Source organism: Monodelphis domestica, chromosome 1 (genome assembly GCF_027887165.1).
Source record: "Monodelphis domestica isolate mMonDom1 chromosome 1, mMonDom1.pri, whole genome shotgun sequence".
Taxonomy (NCBI): domain Eukaryota; kingdom Metazoa; phylum Chordata; class Mammalia; order Didelphimorphia; family Didelphidae; genus Monodelphis; species Monodelphis domestica.
This window is the reverse complement of record NC_077227.1, coordinates 441857555-441877167: the sequence shown is the minus strand read 5'-3', so window position 1 is coordinate 441877167 and position 19613 is coordinate 441857555. Positions and strand designations below refer to the sequence as shown.

General features: G+C 39.3%; 1 pseudogene; it reads left to right on the top strand.

Annotated features, from left to right (window-relative positions):
* LOC100015600 (ADP-ribosylhydrolase ARH1-like) overlaps positions 1–19613 on the top strand; it is a 46850-nt pseudogene that overhangs the window by 523 nt on the left and 26714 nt on the right.

The following is a 19613-nucleotide window of genomic DNA, read 5'->3' as shown; positions in this document are numbered from 1 at the left end:
GGAAGAGGGACTTCCCCCATTTAAGTCTGAACTTTTGAGCAACTCCAAGGGTGTTTTAAATTTTCGATTTATTATGAGATTTTGCACGAAAGGAAAGACAAATGCCGAAGAAGTCAGAAGCTGACCTGGGAGATCATTTCGGTGTCTCGACGTGCCACTAGTGCTGTGTGCTTCCTTATAACCGTACACCTTGATGTTGGCAATGTCTGTATCGATAATGTGGGGAGCTAATCAATTGTTGACGAACAGATAGCTTAAATGCAGCTAGCCAAATGAAATCATTCCCACTAAAGGGAGGTAAGTTATCAGAGGCAGGTTCAGTGACTGTGGGTCTTCTCCTAGTGTTGAGTTGGTTTTATTTCCATCTAACTTTTTGGGAATTTGTAATCTGTGCCTTTTATTATGACTCAATCAAAACAGCCTGTTCCCTAGGAATATATAATATATATATATATAATATAAAAATAAATAGGAATTTGCTGCTTGATATAGAAAATTGAGGCAGCTGATTTCATTCTACCCACACATATGTTATGGGCTGAGCAGTGATCATTTTCACTTGGTTAAATGTAAAGGAGAAAATTGTTTTTACAGTGTGGTTCATGAATCTCTTCATGTGCTGAGAGCTGGAACTAGCTTGGAGGGATGGGGTGGGGGGTGCTGAGTGTGCAAGACACCCAGAGGAAAATGTGCTAAAAGCCTAAGGAAGGAGATTGTATTAAGGACAGGAGAGTGAAAACTGAGAGAAGAGGAGAAACTGAAGTCAGAGCCACCAGACACTCTCATTACAGGTTTTGCCATCTGACTGGGGACCAGTGGTCCAACCTTTAAGATATCTGGCAGTGAGGCTAAGTGTTCTCAGTACAATAAAGCCTTTCTCTCTATAAATCACCTGCCTGGATGTAAACTGTTTGTATCATTAGATCCTTTCCTAGTAAGTAAGGAAACTGACAGAAATATCTCATGTGACCCCAAAATGGTTTTTGGAGGAACTGAAAAACACCAATTATTAAGGGAAAAAGAAATGGACCAGTGCATCTCTTTTACTACATTTTTTTCTCTTTCCTTAGGATAAAAAAATTTTCCTTTTGGAGCTGATCTCCTATGCTTCTGTACTATTAATTAGTAGTAATTACCAACAAGCCATTTCCCTGATGAGGAGTGGGAAGGGGTGGAAATAAATGACCAGGGAAGTAGTTATGTGGTTACCATGGATTTAAAGGAGTATTGAGTCTCCCACCTACACAGCAGTATCATAGCTGGTCAGAAGAAGGACAATAGGGCTAACCTTGTAGACTGTCTTAAAGATCAGCCTTGCCAGGAATCACCCATGTCAATTACTAACAGGGAATGCCAATTTTACTTTGTTTTCTGTGTTGTGTGGGAGGCATAAGCCAGTAAAACACAGGCACTGCTGATTATCCAGTAGTATATTTACTCCTTTTTTCAATAAAGGGGTTACCTCAACTGATATGACTCCTTTGAATCAACATAGTGACTAAGAGTTTAATGTATCTCAAGGAAACATTTCAATGAATATGTTCCAGAGTTGAATAGAAATGATGTCTCTGGTGGGGCAGCTAGGTAGTACAGTGGATAGAACTCCAGACCTGGAGTTGGGAGGACCTGGGTTCAAATATGGCCTCAGATACAGCTTAACTGTGTGACCTTGGACAAGTCACTTAACCCTGGTTACTTAGCTCTTGCCTCCCTTCTTAGAATTGATACTAAGACAGAAGGTAAAGGTATTTTTTTTTTAACCAATAAAGGTTCTACCTTAGAATCAAGACTATGTATTGGTTCCAAGGCAGAATGGTACAGGCTAGGCAATGGGGGAGGCAGGGGTAGGGTAGGGGGGGGTTAAGTGACTTGCTCAGGGTCACCCAGCTAGGAAGTGTCTGAGGTCAGATTTTAACCCAGGACTTCCCATCTCTGGGCCTGACTCTCAATCCACTGAGCCACCTAACTGCCCCCTTAAAGGTTTTAAAAAAGAAAGAAATGATGTCTCAGATCTCTGTTTTAGGTTTTTCCATGGCATTGCTTGTATCCATTTGAATAGATAAGCTGCATATACTGACTTCTTTACTGTATGAAGGTTGCTTGAGGTTATAGCTTTAAAGGTCAGGAGAGGGAAAAGATCCCAACCATGGTATAATGAGTCTCAAGTGTGTGTGGAGAGGATAGAGGGGAGAAGGAGGCAGCACGGAGTAGTAAAAAACACGGCTCTGGAGTCAGAAGACCTGGATTCAACTCCTGCCTGATACTTATTATCTGGAAATCCTTGGGTAAGTCAATTAACTTCTCTGGAACTCTGTTTCCTTATTTGTAAAATGAAGGATTGGTTTCATTGTTCCTTAGATTACCCTGCTCCCAGCCCTACCTCCCTCCACTGCCTAAAGGCCAGGTAGATTATATCACATCTCTTCCTCTGGGTTCTCCAGTACCCTTAAGAGGACTGAGAGCATTTAGGCTCTTTGCAAATGTCTACAGACTCCACCAATGGCATCCCTTGTACCCCAATTCCAGGCAGATTATCTTTTACAAAGGGATATTTAGGGGTAGCTAGATATCACAGTGGATAGAGTACCAGACTTGTAGTTTGGAGGAACTGAGTTCAGATCTTGCCTCAGATACATCCTCACTGTGTGACCCTGGACAAGTCACTTAAGCCTTATTTATCTAGTTCTTGTACTCCTTAGAGTTGTCACTAAGACAGAAAATGAGGGTTTCAAAACAAAAAAACAAAGGATATTTATTTCCAAAGCTATAATAGCAATATATAGACATACTTCCCAGTATGTGAGGCTTAACCCTCTATTCCCTTTGTATTACCCCCATCTCTGGGGAGGGGAAGAATATTAGATTCTTGACTTAGTTCAGTTCTATACACTTACAGAGAACAATCCCAGTTCAAGTTCAAACACCTGGGGAGACCCTCCTTCTCCTTACCCCCAGGCATCCAGGCTTTTCAGCGCTTCTCTACTAGGCTGGTTATGCCATGCCATTCAGAATCCTGCCTCCAAGGTCACTATGGCTTGAATTCCCTGTCTGGCAGGGATCACCTCTGAGGGCAAACAAAACAAAACAGGAACACATATATCCTCAGAGTGGGTACAGAGGAAGGAAGTCTTTCCCTTCTCAGTGGTTCAGTTTATGGAACCAGTGCTATGTCTGAAAGGCCCTTACCCTTTAGTAGGAGAAAGGAGCGTGCAAGAAAGAATATTCATAAAAAAGAGAGAGAATATTAAATTTAAAAGGTTTTGTATAAAACAAAGCCAATGCAACTAAAATTAGAAGGGAAGCAATGAACTGGGAAAAAATTTTATAACAAAATTCTCTGACAAAGGTCTAATTTCCCAAATATATAAGGAACTAAGTCAAATGTACAAGAAATCAAGCCATTTCCCAATTGACAAATGGCCAAGGGATATGAATAGGCAGTTTTCAGGTGAAGGAATCAAAACTATCAATAATCACATGAAAAAGTATTCTAAATCTCTCCTGATTAGAGAAATGCAAACCAAAACAACTCTGAGGTACCACTTTACACCTAGCAGTTTGGCCAATATGACAGTAAAGAAAATAATAAATGTTAGAGGGGATGTGGCAAAACTGGGACACTAATGCATTGCTTGTGGGATTGTGAATTGATCCAGCCATTCAGAAAGGCAATTTGGAATTATGGAAATATGGAATTCTTTTAAAGAATACATGCCCTTTGGTCCAGCAATACCACTACTGGGTTTGTACCCTAAAGAGATTAAAAAAAGGTTTGTACAAAAATGTTTATAGCTGTGCTTTTTGTGGTGGCAAAAAACTGGAAAATGAGGGAGTGTCTCTCAATCGGGAAATGGCTAAACAAATTGTGGTATCTGATGGTGATGGAATACTATTGTGCTATAAGGATTGATGAACTGCCTGATTTCTTTATGAACTGGAAAGACCTCCATAAACTGATGCAGAGTGAAATGAGCAGAACTAGGAGAACATTCTACACAGTAATGGAAACATTGTGGGATGATCAAATGTATTGGACTCTGCTACCAATAGCAATGCAATGATCAAGAACAATCCTGTGGAATTTATGAGAAATAATGCTGTCCACATTGAAAGAAAGAACTGTGGGAGTAGAAACACAGAAGAAAAACACATGATTTATCACTTGGTTATATGGGTCTATGATTTGGGGTTGTGGTTTTTAAAAGATTTCCCTATTTTAAACAAGAATTTTATGGAAATAGGTTTTGAGTAATAAAATATGTATAAACCTGTGGAATTGCTTGTCAGCTCTGGGAGGAGAGAGGAAAGATGGGAGGGAGAGAACATGAATCATGTAACCATGGAAAAATAATCTAAAAAAATGTGAAAATGACAGATACATACACACACACCGATGACTGTGCCAGTCTGGCTGATTTTAAAGATACAACCTTTCCAGCTCTGCAGCCAATCAAAGGAGGCTACCTCCACTCAAGTGGTAGGGGATATGGGGAGCTTCTGTGTTAATTGATCCAGACACCCACGAATAGGCTCAGTTCCACTCACAGCCCAATAACATTGTATAACATTCATGTGCTACAATTTCTTTGGTCATTCACTCATCAATGGAATCTCGTTTCCTTTTCCCCAGTTCTCATTTGCTGGATTTTTCACAGCACAGACTAATATCTCCTCAGGTATTGGCAAAGAAAGGATCACTTTCCTGATTGAGGGGCTTTGAGTTTGTTGACTTTTATTGAAAGGATGTCTCGTCATTGTCATTTTCCTTGATGAAATTATTAATTGAATCTATTATTTCTTCTTTAACTAAATGATTTTGGAGTATCATATTGTTTAATTTCCAATTGGTTTTTGATTTGGTTTTCCATATACCATTACTAATCATTATTTTTATTGCCTTGTGATCTGAGAAGGCTGCATTCATTATTTCTGCTTTTCTGCATTTGTGTGCTATGTTTCTGTGACCTAATGTATGGTCAATTTTTGTGAATGTGCCATGTGGTGCTGAGAAGAAGGTGTATTCCTTTTTATCCCTATTTATTTTTCTCCATATGTCTATTAATTCTAATTTTTCTAAGATTTCATTCACTTCTTTTACCTCTTTCTTATTTATTTTTTGATTTGATTTATCTAAATTTGATAATGGTTGGTTTAAGTCTCCCACTAATATGGTTTTGCTGTCTATTTCTTCCTTCAATTCTCCTAGTTTCTCCATTAGAAATTTGGGTGCTATATTATTTGGTGCATACATGTTGATTAATGATATTTCCTCATTGTCTAAAGTCCCTTTTAACAAAATATAATTACTTTCCCTGTCCCTTTTGATCAGGTCTATTTTTGCTTTGGCTTTATCAGATATCATGATTACCACTCCGGCCTTCTTTCTGTCAGTTGAGGCCCAGAAGGTATTACTCCATCCTTTAATTCTGACCTTGTGGGTGTCAACCCGCCTCATGTGTGTTTCTTGAAGACAACATATGGTAGGGTTTTGGATTCTAATCCATTCTACCATTTGTCTACATTTTATGGGTGAGTTCATCCCATTCACGTTCAAAGTTATGATTGTCATTTGTGGACTCCCTGGCATTTTGATATCCTTCCCTAATTCTAACCTTTTCTTCTTCGGCTCTACCTTTTAGTCCAGTGATTTACTTTGAATCAGTCCCCCTTGTCCCCTCCCTTGATGTTTCCCTTTTTAGTCCCTCCCTTTTTGTTCCCTCCCCCTCCCCCCTCTCTTTCCCTCCCTTTTTGTTCTCCCTCTCCCCCTCCCCCCCTTGGTTTTCCCTTCTCCCTACCCTTGTTGGGTAAGATAGAATTCAAGATCCCAATGGATCTGGATGTTTTTCCCTCTCAGAGTTGATTTCTCTGAGATTAAGGTTTAAGTAAAAAACCCTCTCTTCCTCTCCTTCTTATAGGAGTTTTCTTCCCCTCCCCTTCCCATGTGAATCTTTGTGTGAGAAAGATTATTCTATTTGGTCTTTCTTTACCCCCTATTTATACATTACATTTTCCCCACATGTTAGTATACATAGATTGATAGAAATGTAGTCCTTATAGAAGAGAGTTTGAATAAAAGAAGAAGATAACATTTTTCTCCTTTCCTCTTTCCTTAATATTTACCTTTTCAGGTATTCCTTGCTATTTGTTTTTCGGTATCAAACTTTCCACAGAGCTCTAGTCTTTTCTTTGCAAAAAGTTGGAAATCTTCTATTTTGTTGAATGCCCATACTTTCCCTTGGAAGTATATAGTCAGTTTTGCTGGGTAGCTGATTCTTGGTTGGAGACCCAGCTCTCTTGCCTTTCTGAAGATCATGTTCCATGCCTTACGATCATTCAGAGTAGAACTTGCAAGGTCTTGTGTGACCCTGATTGGCATTCCTTTATATCTAAATTGTCTTTTTCTGGCTTCCTGTAGGATTTTTTCTTTTGTTTGAGAGCTTTGGAATTTGGCAATTACATTCTTGGGAGTTGTCTTTTGGGGGTTTAGTGTAGAAGGTGTTCTGTGAGCTCTGTCAGTGGCTGTATTACCCCCTTGTTCTAGAATCTCTGGGCAATTTTCTTTGATTACATCTTGTATCACGATGTCGAGTTTGGTGTTTATTTCTGGCTTTTCTGGAAGTCCAATTATTCTTAAATTATCTCTTCTCCCTTTATTTTCCAGATCTGTCACCTTGTCGGTGAGATATTTTATGTTCTCTTCTAATTTCTTGGTATTTTGGCTTTGCTTTATTGATTCTTGCTCTTTTACACGATCGTTGTCTTCCAGTTGCCTGATTCTGGCCTTGAAAGCCTGGTTTTCCTTTTCAGTTTGGTCATACCGGTTTTATAGATGCATGAATTTCTTTTGCATTATTTCCCACTTTTCCTCCCAGAAGACTTCCATCTTTTTGGTCATTTCTGATTCAAATTCTTCATGGGTTTGTGGAGAGTTTCCATTTCCTTTGGAAGGTTTCGGAGCATTTTCTTGTGTATTGTCTTCTATCTCCTCTGTATTTTGTATTTTGGCTCCATAGAATGTGTCCAAAGTCGCCCCTTTCTTCTTATTTTTCTTGGAATTTTGGGGCTTCTGTGCTTCTGTGGAGTTTGCCATCTCTGAATGGGGAGGATTAGCTTTTCTTATCTCTGTCTGGTGTTCAGAGGCTTTAGTCCTGGGCAGATTGTCCGTTCTATGAGCTTTCCCTGAGTTGAACTGAGTATGCCTTAAGGCAGTGACTTTCACTGGAACTGGAATGGAAGGATCCGGCCAGGGGGTTACATTCGCCCCCAGCTCTCTCTGTTTCCCTGCTGTTTGGGTGCCCCCTCCACTGGGTCAGGTTGCTTTCCAGAAGTTGCCTTCAGAATAGCTGGCCCTGAGGCTGTCTTGCCGCCCGGAGGGTTACTGTTGTTTCAGACGACCCTGCTCTCTGAGGGGGGAGGGGCCGCGGCTTCCTGGAGCCTTGGACTCTGCGCTCCTACCCCTTAGGTCCAAGTGTTCTTGGGTTCTGGCTTTTGAGGGGGGCCATACCTTTTGATCCAGGTCTAGGTCCAGGAGGAGGATTCCCAGGGTCTATGCTGTTGATCGTTTTGAATTTCGGTGCCCTAGGAGCCTATAGTTTGAGATCGGTCGGGAACGGTTTCCGGAGATCTGAACTTTAGCTTTCTCTAAGCCGCCATCTTGACCGGAAGTCCTGTTGACTTTTATTAATAATTGGTCTACCGAAGTTCCGTGAAATAGCAAGGGAACCCATAGGACCAATTGCCCTAAACCTGAAAGAAAAAACTGTGAACCTATGTTGTGCTCACTCATGATATCCAGTGATATCATTTGATGATCGTCTATTATTTTCATTGTTATTAATATTGTTAATTTATATTGTAAGAATAGCCAGTACTCTGTGATCTGGATACACAAGGACCTGGTCCTTGGGAACTATGCTAGAAGATCACTTTATTAACCTTTATCCACAGCTGACCCTGGGAAAATCACCAAATACAGCTTTTGCCCAAGTCTCTCTAGATGTGTGTAAATGGTTCCTCATCTCTCCTATAAGCTCTCAAGGTAATATATGCATTTGTCATGTAAGAGGCAGCTTTTAGTCAAATAGACCTGACTCTGCCATCAGAATGTGGTAAGTGTGCTGCCTGCTATTGTAAATTTCCAGTTTAAAATGTAGTTGAGACCACCAGATAGATAATATCTAATGCAAGCTAATACTTGATAGGTGAAACAGGTGGCAGAAACTATAGAGGTTTGAAAAGGGAACCATGAATAAGTTGGAGTAATTAATAAAGATTTCATGAAGGTGTAACAAGCTGGGTCTTGAAGAATGAGTAAGATTGAGATAGATGAATAAGAGGGGAAGAAATAAACAGTGTACACGAAGGTAGGAAGGTACAAAATATTCAATCATTCATCTCTCCAATGTATTTGGCTTCTTTGCCTTAGGAGAAAAATCCATAGTTCAAATGATATCTTTAAATACTCATTTGCAGAGGAAATTTACCTCACTGTTTGCAAAAGGAGAATTATGTTGTAAATGAGAGATTGGGCTCTCAATTCATCTCAATTGTTATCCCCATATTATTTGCCATCAGAATTTTACTTTTTGCCCTTGCTAATAGAAGGGAATTGTGGTCCTATGGTGAAAATAAGAGATACTCTTTTTTCTTTAAAATAGTTGTATTAAATATTACATATTTAATTTATTAAATTGTATTATTGTTGTATTAAATACAATTTTTATTTCTGTATCATTTATATTCCCCCATGTCTGTACCCCACCCCTAAACCTTCTTTTTAGACAAAGAATAAAAAGGAGAAAAAACATTCCCCCCAAGCCCCCAATTTATTAACCCATGCTAACATTAAATATAGTCCATAGTTCTTATCTCTGCAAATAAGGAGGTAAGGTACATTCTCATATACCTCATTTGTGGTCAAGCTTGGTTATTATAATTTTACAACATTCAGTTTCCATTGTTTTATAAGAAATTACTTTTGCTTTGGCTACGGAAGATTCAATAGACAGTATTTCCCTGCATATAATAATGATAAACCATTATGGCTTCATAAATTATTCTCTTTTCACAAGTTATTAAGCTGATAGACTTTAATGATCCTTTCTTAGTCATCTGTCTGGTGTTTCACTCCACCTGCCTCACTCCAAAATTCTATTGCCAAAAACCCATTATGCAATTAAAGGAAATAGGAAAATGTTCCTTCTTTTTTTGGGGGGGGGTGTTGTTGCTGTTAATTCCCTAATTCTGTCTGTGTTGTTCTTTCTAATCTATCATCTCTTACTCTAGATACCTGATTATTACTTCTCATGCTCTCTTACAACAGGCAGAGGTGATCTGGTTCATAAAATTAGAACCAACCCACACTGTAGAGGCACTTTTCTATATTAATTCATTTTTAGATAATTTCTTTTTGAGGATTTCAAAGCCCTGGGGGGTAGTAGCATAAGGATCTTGTGTCTCTGATGTCAGGGCTGAAAGGGTTCTTAGAGATTCTATATTCTATCTCATTTTACAGTTATCACAGGATAATATCACAATTTTACAGTTATTTACAGGAGCTATCACTTGCCAAAGGACTCTGGAAACACATACACTAAAATGGCACTATGTGAAGATTAATAGGATCTTTATGTGATGAGGACATGGAAATTCTGGAAGCATTTCACATATTTTGGTGCTCTCTCCTTCCTGCAATTACCTTTTTAATTTGTTCATATTAAATGTTGTATCTCCCCATTAGGCTACGTGAAGGCAGGTAAGTGTTTCATTTTTGTCTTTGTATCTCTTAGATACCTAAAGCATCTCAGAAGCTTGATAATTTCCTGTTGAATTGCATTGAATCTAGATCTCTAGAATCATAGCCTAATGATTTCCATTATACTATGCCCAAGTATTTTATATTACTTAAAAAAGATATTATTTGGGTCCCAATAATTATCTCAGGTGTTGCATTCAAGTTTATTGGGAAAAAATTTAGAGTGTACTCTGAGGAATTACTTATTTTGCCAATATCTGACTGGTTTTACTCTCACTTTGCCTGCACATCATCAGGAAAATTTGTGAACCCATCGAAGGTCACATAAATAATTAGAGCTAAAAAATACTTTGGAAATTACCTAATCAACCTTAACCTTTAACCACCTCTCTATTCCAAAGAGAACTTGCAAAAGGGTAGCTCTCCTTGGATGGATGCCTTGCGTCAATCTCAACACTGGCTCTTGTGGAGATAAGTTAAGCAGATGACACAGGAAGATTTCAATAGCTCCAGATGTTCAAAGTGGAGCTTCATTATTGTGATTTAATTTAATTCCCAGAATGCCAGGCATACCATATTCAGTCTAAATACAAAGCCATGTATCAATTATTTTGGGGATTGTTTGCCAGTTTGTATGGTTTAGGCTTCTGCTTTTTTCCATTCCAAGGTTGACTGGGATGCCCTTTTTGCAATGGGGTAAGTCTTTTCATAGAGACCCTTGTGTTTTGTGAATTTTAATTTCTGATACAAACATTTCATTTGCAAGCCTTTACACACTGAATATATTCTATAAATAGTTATATTGAATCTGATTGAAATCCTCTTGATACCAGTGTCTCCAGGCTGTTTTGTATGCAATGTAGAGTCGAAAGCATTTTTTTTTTTCTGTGAGCTCAACTTATCCTAAAGTGCCCTGAACAGTTAAGATACCTTTCATTATTACTTTCATTTCTCTCACCTTTTCTCAAGGATCTATGTGCCACCCCACCCCATCAATTAGAAGAGTCTCTCAAACATTGTTTTAAAATTCATTCTTTTTTTAAATTTCAAGGGGATCTAAAACAGTGACCTCCAAACCTTTTTTATCCCATATTATTAGTAAAAATTTTTGGCATAACCCCAATATTCATATGAGTATGCATAAGTTACATACATGTACTAACATGCCAGTCATTTTTTCAAATCCCAAACAAACAAAAAAGCCAGGAGACTATATGTCTGGGGGCAGGAATAGGGTTCTTACCTGTCATTTATTTACCTGTAGTATAGAGTATATATATATATACCCTTTGAGGGTACCTGCTGAAGTCAACAGGTGCCCCGGGCATCAAGAGTGGGCATTCTTTCTCTTTAATTTTAATTTTTAAATATTATTCCATGTTTCCATGATTCATTTTCTTTCTCTCCCTTCTTCCCTCCCCCCTCCCAGAGTTGACAAGCAATTCCACTGGGTTGCACTAATGTTGTCACTTGATACCTATTTTCATATAATTTATTTTTTGCTAGAGAGCAGTCTTTTAAAGCCAAAACCCCAAATCACATACCCATATGTATTTGTGGTAAGTGATGTCATATGTTTTTCTTTTGCATTTCTAGGAGTGGGCATTCTGAAGGCTAGGTGATGGGGGATTTTCCTAACGTCCTTTGCGTATATGTGTAGATTATGAAGTATGCTGTTATTTTTTTGGAGATAAGCTATTACAGAGGGAGTAGAATCCAATCCATCTTCCTATCCTCTGATTGGTTGATTAGATACCTATTAGGGACATGCCAACCCCTCCTAGAGGGCCTCAGCCTCACTTGAGAAACACAGATCTAAAGGGTAAGGGAAGCAAGCATGAGAACAGTGTTGATTCCTGTAAATGGCCTCATCCATCTGGGTTAGTAATACCAATTTTACAGCTATCAAGGACACAATTTATAACTGCATCATCACTCATACCCCCACTAACTAAAGATCCTTTAGTTGTCTTTCTTTAGAAGGTTCAGTGTACATTTGTATCTGGAAGACATCCAATATGGATAGCTGCTGCAGATTCTGCTAACTCATATTTATCTCCAGCCCTAAAAACTGCTCATTTATTTTATTGGGGTTCTTCGCAGGAAGCAGAGAGAGGCAAGGAGAGGAGGAAAGAGAGAGCCAAAGAGAGACAATAAATTCAGTGTCAGTGAGAAATAGAATCTCAGAATGTCAGAGCTGGAAGGGACCTTAGAGATCATTTAGTCCATTCTCCTTAAAAGTCAGAGAAAGTGAGTCAGAGAGAAGAGAAAGAGCCAACTGCATCCAGACCCTGTCATCAGTAAGTCTGTTTTTAGACCATTACATTTCTTCCTCCCTGGGAACAGAGGAATTCAGGACATTTGAAGGAAAAAACTTGGGTGTGATATTCAGCAGGACAGCATTTACCTTCAGAGATTATTCTAAACAGCTTATGAGTTAGCAATTTCCTTCAGCTTTCCCATTTGGCAGAATCAAAAACTTAAGACTAACAAAAAGAAAAATGAAGCAAATCCAAGTTAAAGACAGACTAGCAAGAATGGGAAAATGTGATCTACATGGCTTAGGCAAGAGATATATTTAGGAAAACTCTAAAAATTCTCTTTTATATAAATAGAGCATCCTCACAGGGCTGAAGAATTTCCAGCCAATACTGAAAGGTCACTGAGCCCTTCCTCTCATGAAGAAAAATCCCCTTTTCATTAGTTATCAAGAGAGAGTTCCAGGTGTGATGCTGAAATATTATTCAAGCAATCCCCTTCTACTACCACATTCTGTTCTAAGAACTGGTGATTGAAAGGTGAAAATAGGGGCACCTCAGTAGCAAAATAGAGTTCCAGGCTCAGAGTCAAGAGGATCTGTGTTCAAATTTGGCCTCCGATACTTCTTAGCTGCATGACCCAATTACCTAGCCCTTACCTCTCTTATGCCTTAAAACTAATATTTAGTATCAATTCTAAGACAAAAGGTAAGGGCTGAAAGCAAGAAAGAAGGAAAGAAAGAAAGACAAAAATGAAATAGTCCCTGACCTCAAGGAATTTAAATTATATTTGTGAGGAATGACTACCTACTCAAAAAAATCTTGAAGTCAGCACTTATAGAGCAAAGACTATTTTATTTCATCCTAGCAAGAGTGGGTACTCACAAGCCAGTTTTACAAACAACAAGTAAGTACAAGGAATGGGAGCAGGTTCCCTTTTATTAATGCGAATCAGTCCTTCCCTTCCTTCACCACTGGCCACTTACTAGAGAGTTATAATCAGGTTAGGCGAACCAGCAGATCCCATGCAATTTACAACCCCAATTATTCCCATGGGTTTTAATCAATTAAAGTAAGCAACTTCACCTGTTAGCCTCTTAAAGGACTAACCTGTCATGTGTTCTTCATCATGTCCTTTGGATGTGGATGTGGGGAGAGGGAGCTTAGGCTAGGAATGTGAAACTTAACTCAGTTTTCCTTTCTTTTAGTCCATTATATGGGTTTATGAGAGGAGTCTACCATTTTGTCAGGATGTGTTCCTCACAATTTTCAAGGAGAATAAAATGAGGATAGATGAAAATTAGGAATAGAGACCAGGCCTGGGATTTCACTGGTAAAAGGATTTCCTTGAAGAGGAGATTCTTCCACAAGGGTTAGTTGGCACCTTCTCAGCAACTTATCATCTTAGATGGCTGTCCAGAGCAGAGGTGTCAAAAGTTCCTGTCCACAAGTAGTCTACAACACTCTGGAATCACATTAAAATGTAACTTAAAAGTATTTATTTTTTAAAACACTTCCCTTCTTAGAATCAATACTGTGTATTAGTTCTAAGGCAGAAGGGCTAGACAATGGGAGTTAAGTGACTTGCCCAGGGTCACACTGCTAAGAAGTATCTGAGGTCAGATTTAAACCCAGGACCTCCTGACTCTCAATCCACCCAGCCACTTAGCTACCCCTATTGAGAAATATTTGACAAAATAAGTAAAAATATAACAAAGCTAGATAATTTTTCCTTCAGTCATTTCAGTCATGTCTGACTCTTTGTGACTCCATTTGGATTTCCTTGGCAAAGATACTGAAGCAGTTTGCCATTTCCTTCTCTAGTTCATTTTATAGATGAGGAAACTAAGGCAAATAGAACTAAGTGACTTGGTCAGAGTCACATAAGCAATAAGTGTCTGAAATCAGATTTGAACTCAGATCTTCCTGACTCCAGCCAGGTTCTATCGACTGTGCCACCTAGCACCCCAGATAATATTACATTTTAAAATGAAGCTAATATGTCACCCTTAGGAATCATTATGTATGATTCATTGGCCCCTATTTTTGAGTTTGATATGACTAGCTGAGAGCACTGAGAGGTTAAGAAACTAGCCTAAATTCATAAAACTTTTTTGTGTCAGAGGTGGAATTTGAACTCAGGTCTTTCTGACTCCAAAGCCAGCTCTGATAAATGGCTTCTCATACAAAGTAAATAGGAGTGATTTTTGGTAGGGGAGGAACAGAAAAACCCCATATAGATGGTTATACTTGAGCTTAATTTCTAGAAGTAGGGATTCCAACATGTCATGGTGAAGAGAGAGTGCATCCCAGTCATGGGAGATAGCACGTACAAAGGCCCCAAAATGGGAAATGGAATGTCACATGTGAGCAATAATAAGAAAGCCAGTGCATCTGGGCAGTGGACTCATGAGAGAAAGGCAGACCCAAGCCCAGGTTGAAGAGCCTTAAATGCCAAATGGAAGAATGTGCATTTGATCCGAGAGGTAGTCAGGAGCCACTGGAGCTCACTGAGCAACAGAAAGATATGGTAGGAACTCTGCTTTAGGAACATTCCTTTGACAGCTGTATGGAGGATGAATTGTTATAGGGGGAGACTAATCAGAGAGACTATCAGAAGGTTATTGAAATAATCTAGGGGAAAGGCAAGGAGGGTGTGAATTAGGGTGAAAGATGAGCAAAGTGGAAAGAAAGGGATAGATTAGAAAGATGTTGTGGAGGAAGAATCGAGGAAGCTTGGCAATTGAATGGATATTTGGGACAAGGGACAGTGGGGAGTCAAGGATGGCTCCAAGACTGTGAACCTGGCTGGTGAGGATAGTGGTACTCAGGACAGGAATAGAGAAAGTAGGAAGAAGGGTGGATGGGGAGATGCGAGGAAGAGCTCAGTGATGACTGCTCATCCTGCCTTGCTTTGGGAGATATTGTCCTGCTATGCATCTTACATCCATCATCTCTTCCCTACCTCTCAGTACAGGAGCCAGCCTCATATCTTTACAGAGAAATAGAGACAATTTGCCATCACCTTTTCTTCTCTCTCTCTCCTTCTCAAAACCTCTTGACATCATCCTCCATTCTCTCTTCCTTTGTTCCTTCTCACCAGATTCAACTTCTCTGCAGATCCCCTTCCCTCCCATTTCCTCCAGCAGATTGCTTGCAAAAATCATCTCTTCTCTGAAATCTTTAGTCTCTTGACTAATCTCTTGACTCCTTCCCAGCAGTCTACAAATATATTTCCTCAAAACAAAAACAAACAAAAAACTTCACTTAACCCTGTCATCCCTTCAAGATATCAGTCCAAACTTCTCTTTCATAGTCAGATAACAACAAGAACAACAACAAAAACTGTTCTTTCCTCTCAATCATGCCTTAAGCCTTGGCTTCTGACCACATTACCCGACTGAAATTGCTGTCTTCAATTAATCTTCATAAAGCACAAATTGGGCAGCCAAGTGGTGCAGTAGATAATGCCAGGCCTGGAGTCATGAAGACCTGAATTTGATTTTGACCTCAGATACTTACTATGTATGTGACCCCAGGCAAGTCACTTAGTGCCATTTGCCTCAGTTTCCTTATACATAAAATGAGCTGGAGAAGGGAATGGCAAACCACTCCAGTATCTTTGCCAAGAAAACCCCAAATGGGTTCACAAAGAATCAGACATGACTCAACAATAATAAAACACAAGTCTGATGATATCATTCCCCTAGTCTTTAAACTCCATTGGCTCCCTATTGCCTCCAAGATAAAATATAAAATCCTGTTTGGCATTTAATTATAATCTGACCCCTTCTTACTTTTCTAGTCTTCTGATATGACCCTCCCCCTATATTTTTCGATTCAGTGAATCTCCACTCCTTGGGCCTCTCAAACACTGCAGTCCATCACACGACAGCATTTTTCCAGGCTGTCCTAGCATTGTCTCCCTTTTAATCTCCATCTCTTAGCTTTCTTGGCTTCCTTTAAGTCTAATTTAAAGTTCCACCTTCTAGAATAAATCTTTCCTAGACCCCCTTAATCTTAATGCCTTACATCCAATTTATGCTGGATATATTTTATTTGTACGTACTGGTCTTCATGTTGTTCACCCTCCTCCCACCCTCCAATTACACTGTGAGCTCCTTGAAAGCAGGGGATTGGTTTTGACCTTCCTTTGTATCCCCATCACTTAGTACAGTACTGACATGCTTAATAAAAGTTATTTGACTGGCTTACGAGAGAGAGAGAGAGAGAGAGAGACAGACAGACAGACAGAGACAGAGAGACAGAGAGAATGATAGAGACAGAGAAAGAGAGAGACAGAGACAGAGAGATAGAGAGAAGAGAAAGAGAGAGAGAGACAGAGACAGAGACAGAAAACCCTGACAATGAAGGCTAATCCTTACCACTAGTCTTAGCAGGGATACACAAACTAACCTGCAGGCTAGCACCCTGGAACCTACATAGTGATGATCCACCCCCTCCTCCACATTCACTCTCTGATCATCATTCCTTTGCAAAGATTGTTGGTACATCTCAGACTCTCCACAACTCTACCCTCTCCACTCACCTCCCTCTTACAACATTAGTAGCCCCAGAGCTGTGGAGACTGTTCAAAATACTTATTTGCCCTCCTCCAAACCTAAAAAAGGAAAACAAAAATTTTCTCTATAAAAAAGGGAAAGACACTGATTGGACCTAGCTGGAAAAGGATGAGCCCAAAGAGGAGAATTAGAGTAGGGGGCCAGGATGGGTGACTATATCAGACCTGAATAAAAGTGGGGCTGATGTTTATCTAGGCTCATCTCTTCCCCTCAGAAGCTACTTAGAGTCAGGATGGAGGAACGCAGAAAATAAATTCCCTAACAAAGAAAAAAGTTAAGTTTTCTTTGTAGTATAAACTTAGAGGTACACCCAGCATCAAAAGAGGAGGAATCAAAAAGTATGTGGGGGGAATAGATATAAGGGGAAAAAAGTTGAAACACAAAAGATTTTAAGAAGAAGAAAATTCAGATGAAAAAATTACATCACAAGCAGATAAATCAATAAAGAAGATTTTAAAACTAGAGAGAAGGATGAGCACCAAACCTTTAAGGAGAGTACAAACTTTCATCTGATTATATTCCATCCTCTTCGCAGTCCTGGCCTTTCCCTCTCCTTACACTCCCTATGTGTGTGGGGGTATGAATCAGAGCTGGGAGACCTCCTCCTTCTCTTTCTTTCCCACTGAACCCTTCCCTCATTCCCACATAATTGTGCCTTTTCTACTCCCCATTTTTAGTTGAGGCAGTGGGCTTTGCCAGTATTATATTTTTAGAAGAAATAATGCTACACTATGGCTGATGGTACAGACTCAGTAGAGCATTGATTCTTTGTAAAATAATTGTTGTTCAGCCATTACTGTCATATCTGACTCTTTGTGACCCCATTTGGGGTTTTGTTAGCAAAGATACTGGAATGATTTGCCATTTCCTTCTTTAGCTGATTTTATAGATGCAGAAACTGAGGAAAACAGGGTGAAATGACTTGCCCAGGGTTCACCCAGTAAGTGTCTGAAGCTGGATTGGAATTTAGGAAGATGAGGCTTACTGATTCCAAACCCAGTGCTCTATCCACTATGCCATCTAACTGTCTTGTAAGACGATACCTAATGCAAATCTAGAAAAGCACAAGATTTTGTTTTTAAATTACAGAATCTCTGCCACTTTCTACTGGAGTTACTGAACAATGAGGGCCTGCAGTACCACAAGAGAATAGATGAAAAACAAATCTCTAGCATTCTTGTCAGAAGATCTTGCTCAGAATCTTTTAAACCTTGTGGAAATCTCCCTTTATTCCAATAATAGTCATTGTGTCTGAGAGTATTGTTTCCATTTTAAATCTCTGGTGTCTGGATCTGAGTGACAATGCCTTAGAAACTGTCTGCCGGGAGATTGGTTGTCTGAGATCCTTATGTCACCTTCTATTAACAAAAACCCGTTATAATTCCTACCTGCTGCAGCTGAAAGGAGCAGGAAACCCAAGACATCTCATGGCAGCCAGGTGGTCCATTGGACAGAGTGCTGAGTTTGGAGTCAAGAAGACCTGAATTCAAATCCAACCTCAGACATTTATTAGCTGTGTGATCCCAGGGAAGACATGTAAATTCTGGCTGTCTCAATTTCCTCAACTAAAATGGGGATAATAACAACACCTGCCTACCTTTAAGGGTTCTTGGGAGGATCACATATGATGATATTTGTCAAGTACTTAAGCACAGAGTCTAGCACATAGTAGGTACTATATAAATGCTTATTGTCTTCCCTTCCTCATCTCTATCAACTGTTTACTAACAAATAGGCTTCAGAAGCACCTTTTGGGGTATTATCTAACTGTGGGCTGACATCATAAAAGATATGTGCCTCACCTGAAAGGCTTGCCTTCCTGTTTGTATAATAAAGTCACAATTTCTAGTGGAAGAAAATAAAGGGAGTACAGAACTCTCTTACAAAGGAATTTTATGGTCTGTCCCTGTCTAGCTTTTTAAGAGATAAAGATACCTAAGAAACCGCTTGTTAGGAAACCTAAGTACTGGGAGGACTGAGACAGAGATGGGGGATTGGGAGTTGGAATATCTGTGAATCTGGCCAATTAAACTTTCAGTTTTATTTACTTATCTATAAAATGAGGAAAATAATACCTCCCTCAGGGGGTTGTTGTGAGGATCAAATGAGACAACAGATACACACAACATGGGCAGCAGTGGACTGGCAAATGTTTAACAACTAGCTCTCTGAAAGAAAAATGCAACAAGACATATTTTTAAATTTAATCTGAATCTTAAGTCTAGAGAGCTAACAAAATAATAAATCAAACCCATATTTAGTTCTAAGGTGTATTGAAATTTTAAGCTTGTATTGAAATTTTAACAATTGACTTTTGAGCCATTTTGAGCTGGTCTGACACATTCCTGGTTGAAATCTGAGGTTTCAAAGACAATCTTTGTTATGATTTTGCCAAGGAAGGACCCCTGGCTTCAATGCCAAGTTATGTCTCTGAACTCTTCAACCTTAGTTTTGTGAGTTAGTGATTGAGGGAGACCAGCTCCACAAACAGCTTGTGGGTTGCCAAACCCAGATGAAAAATATGACTCTGGGATTACAGGAGGGTCAGGCTGACAGAGAGACATACAGAAAATCTCTTGTTGGGCAGTGACAAAGTTTAATGAGTTGGGGTAGATACTTTATAGGGAAGATGATGTAGGCTAAGGGATTAGGTAACCCTTTTGCAGGGACAATGGTTAGTAATGAATTACAAGATAGAGACAATGGATGTAGATTAACTCAGTGATTCTAAACAGAGTTTTCTATAGGTTATTATTCAATATGTCATCTGGTTAAGTTTCTCATAGAATTCTTATACCAGTGATTTCTTGGAAGGGCATTTAGTGTGTAGGAAGGAATTGGATTAATTTCTCACGCTGGGGTGGGGGAAGCTATGTGTCTGACTACTTCCAGGTTATGGCTGTGATCTTACTGGGGCCTAGTCTCACTACTGGAGGCTACAAGCAATCTCTGACATTTTTTTTAAACCCATACCATTTTAGAATCAGTACTGTATATTGTTTCTAAGGCAGATGAGTG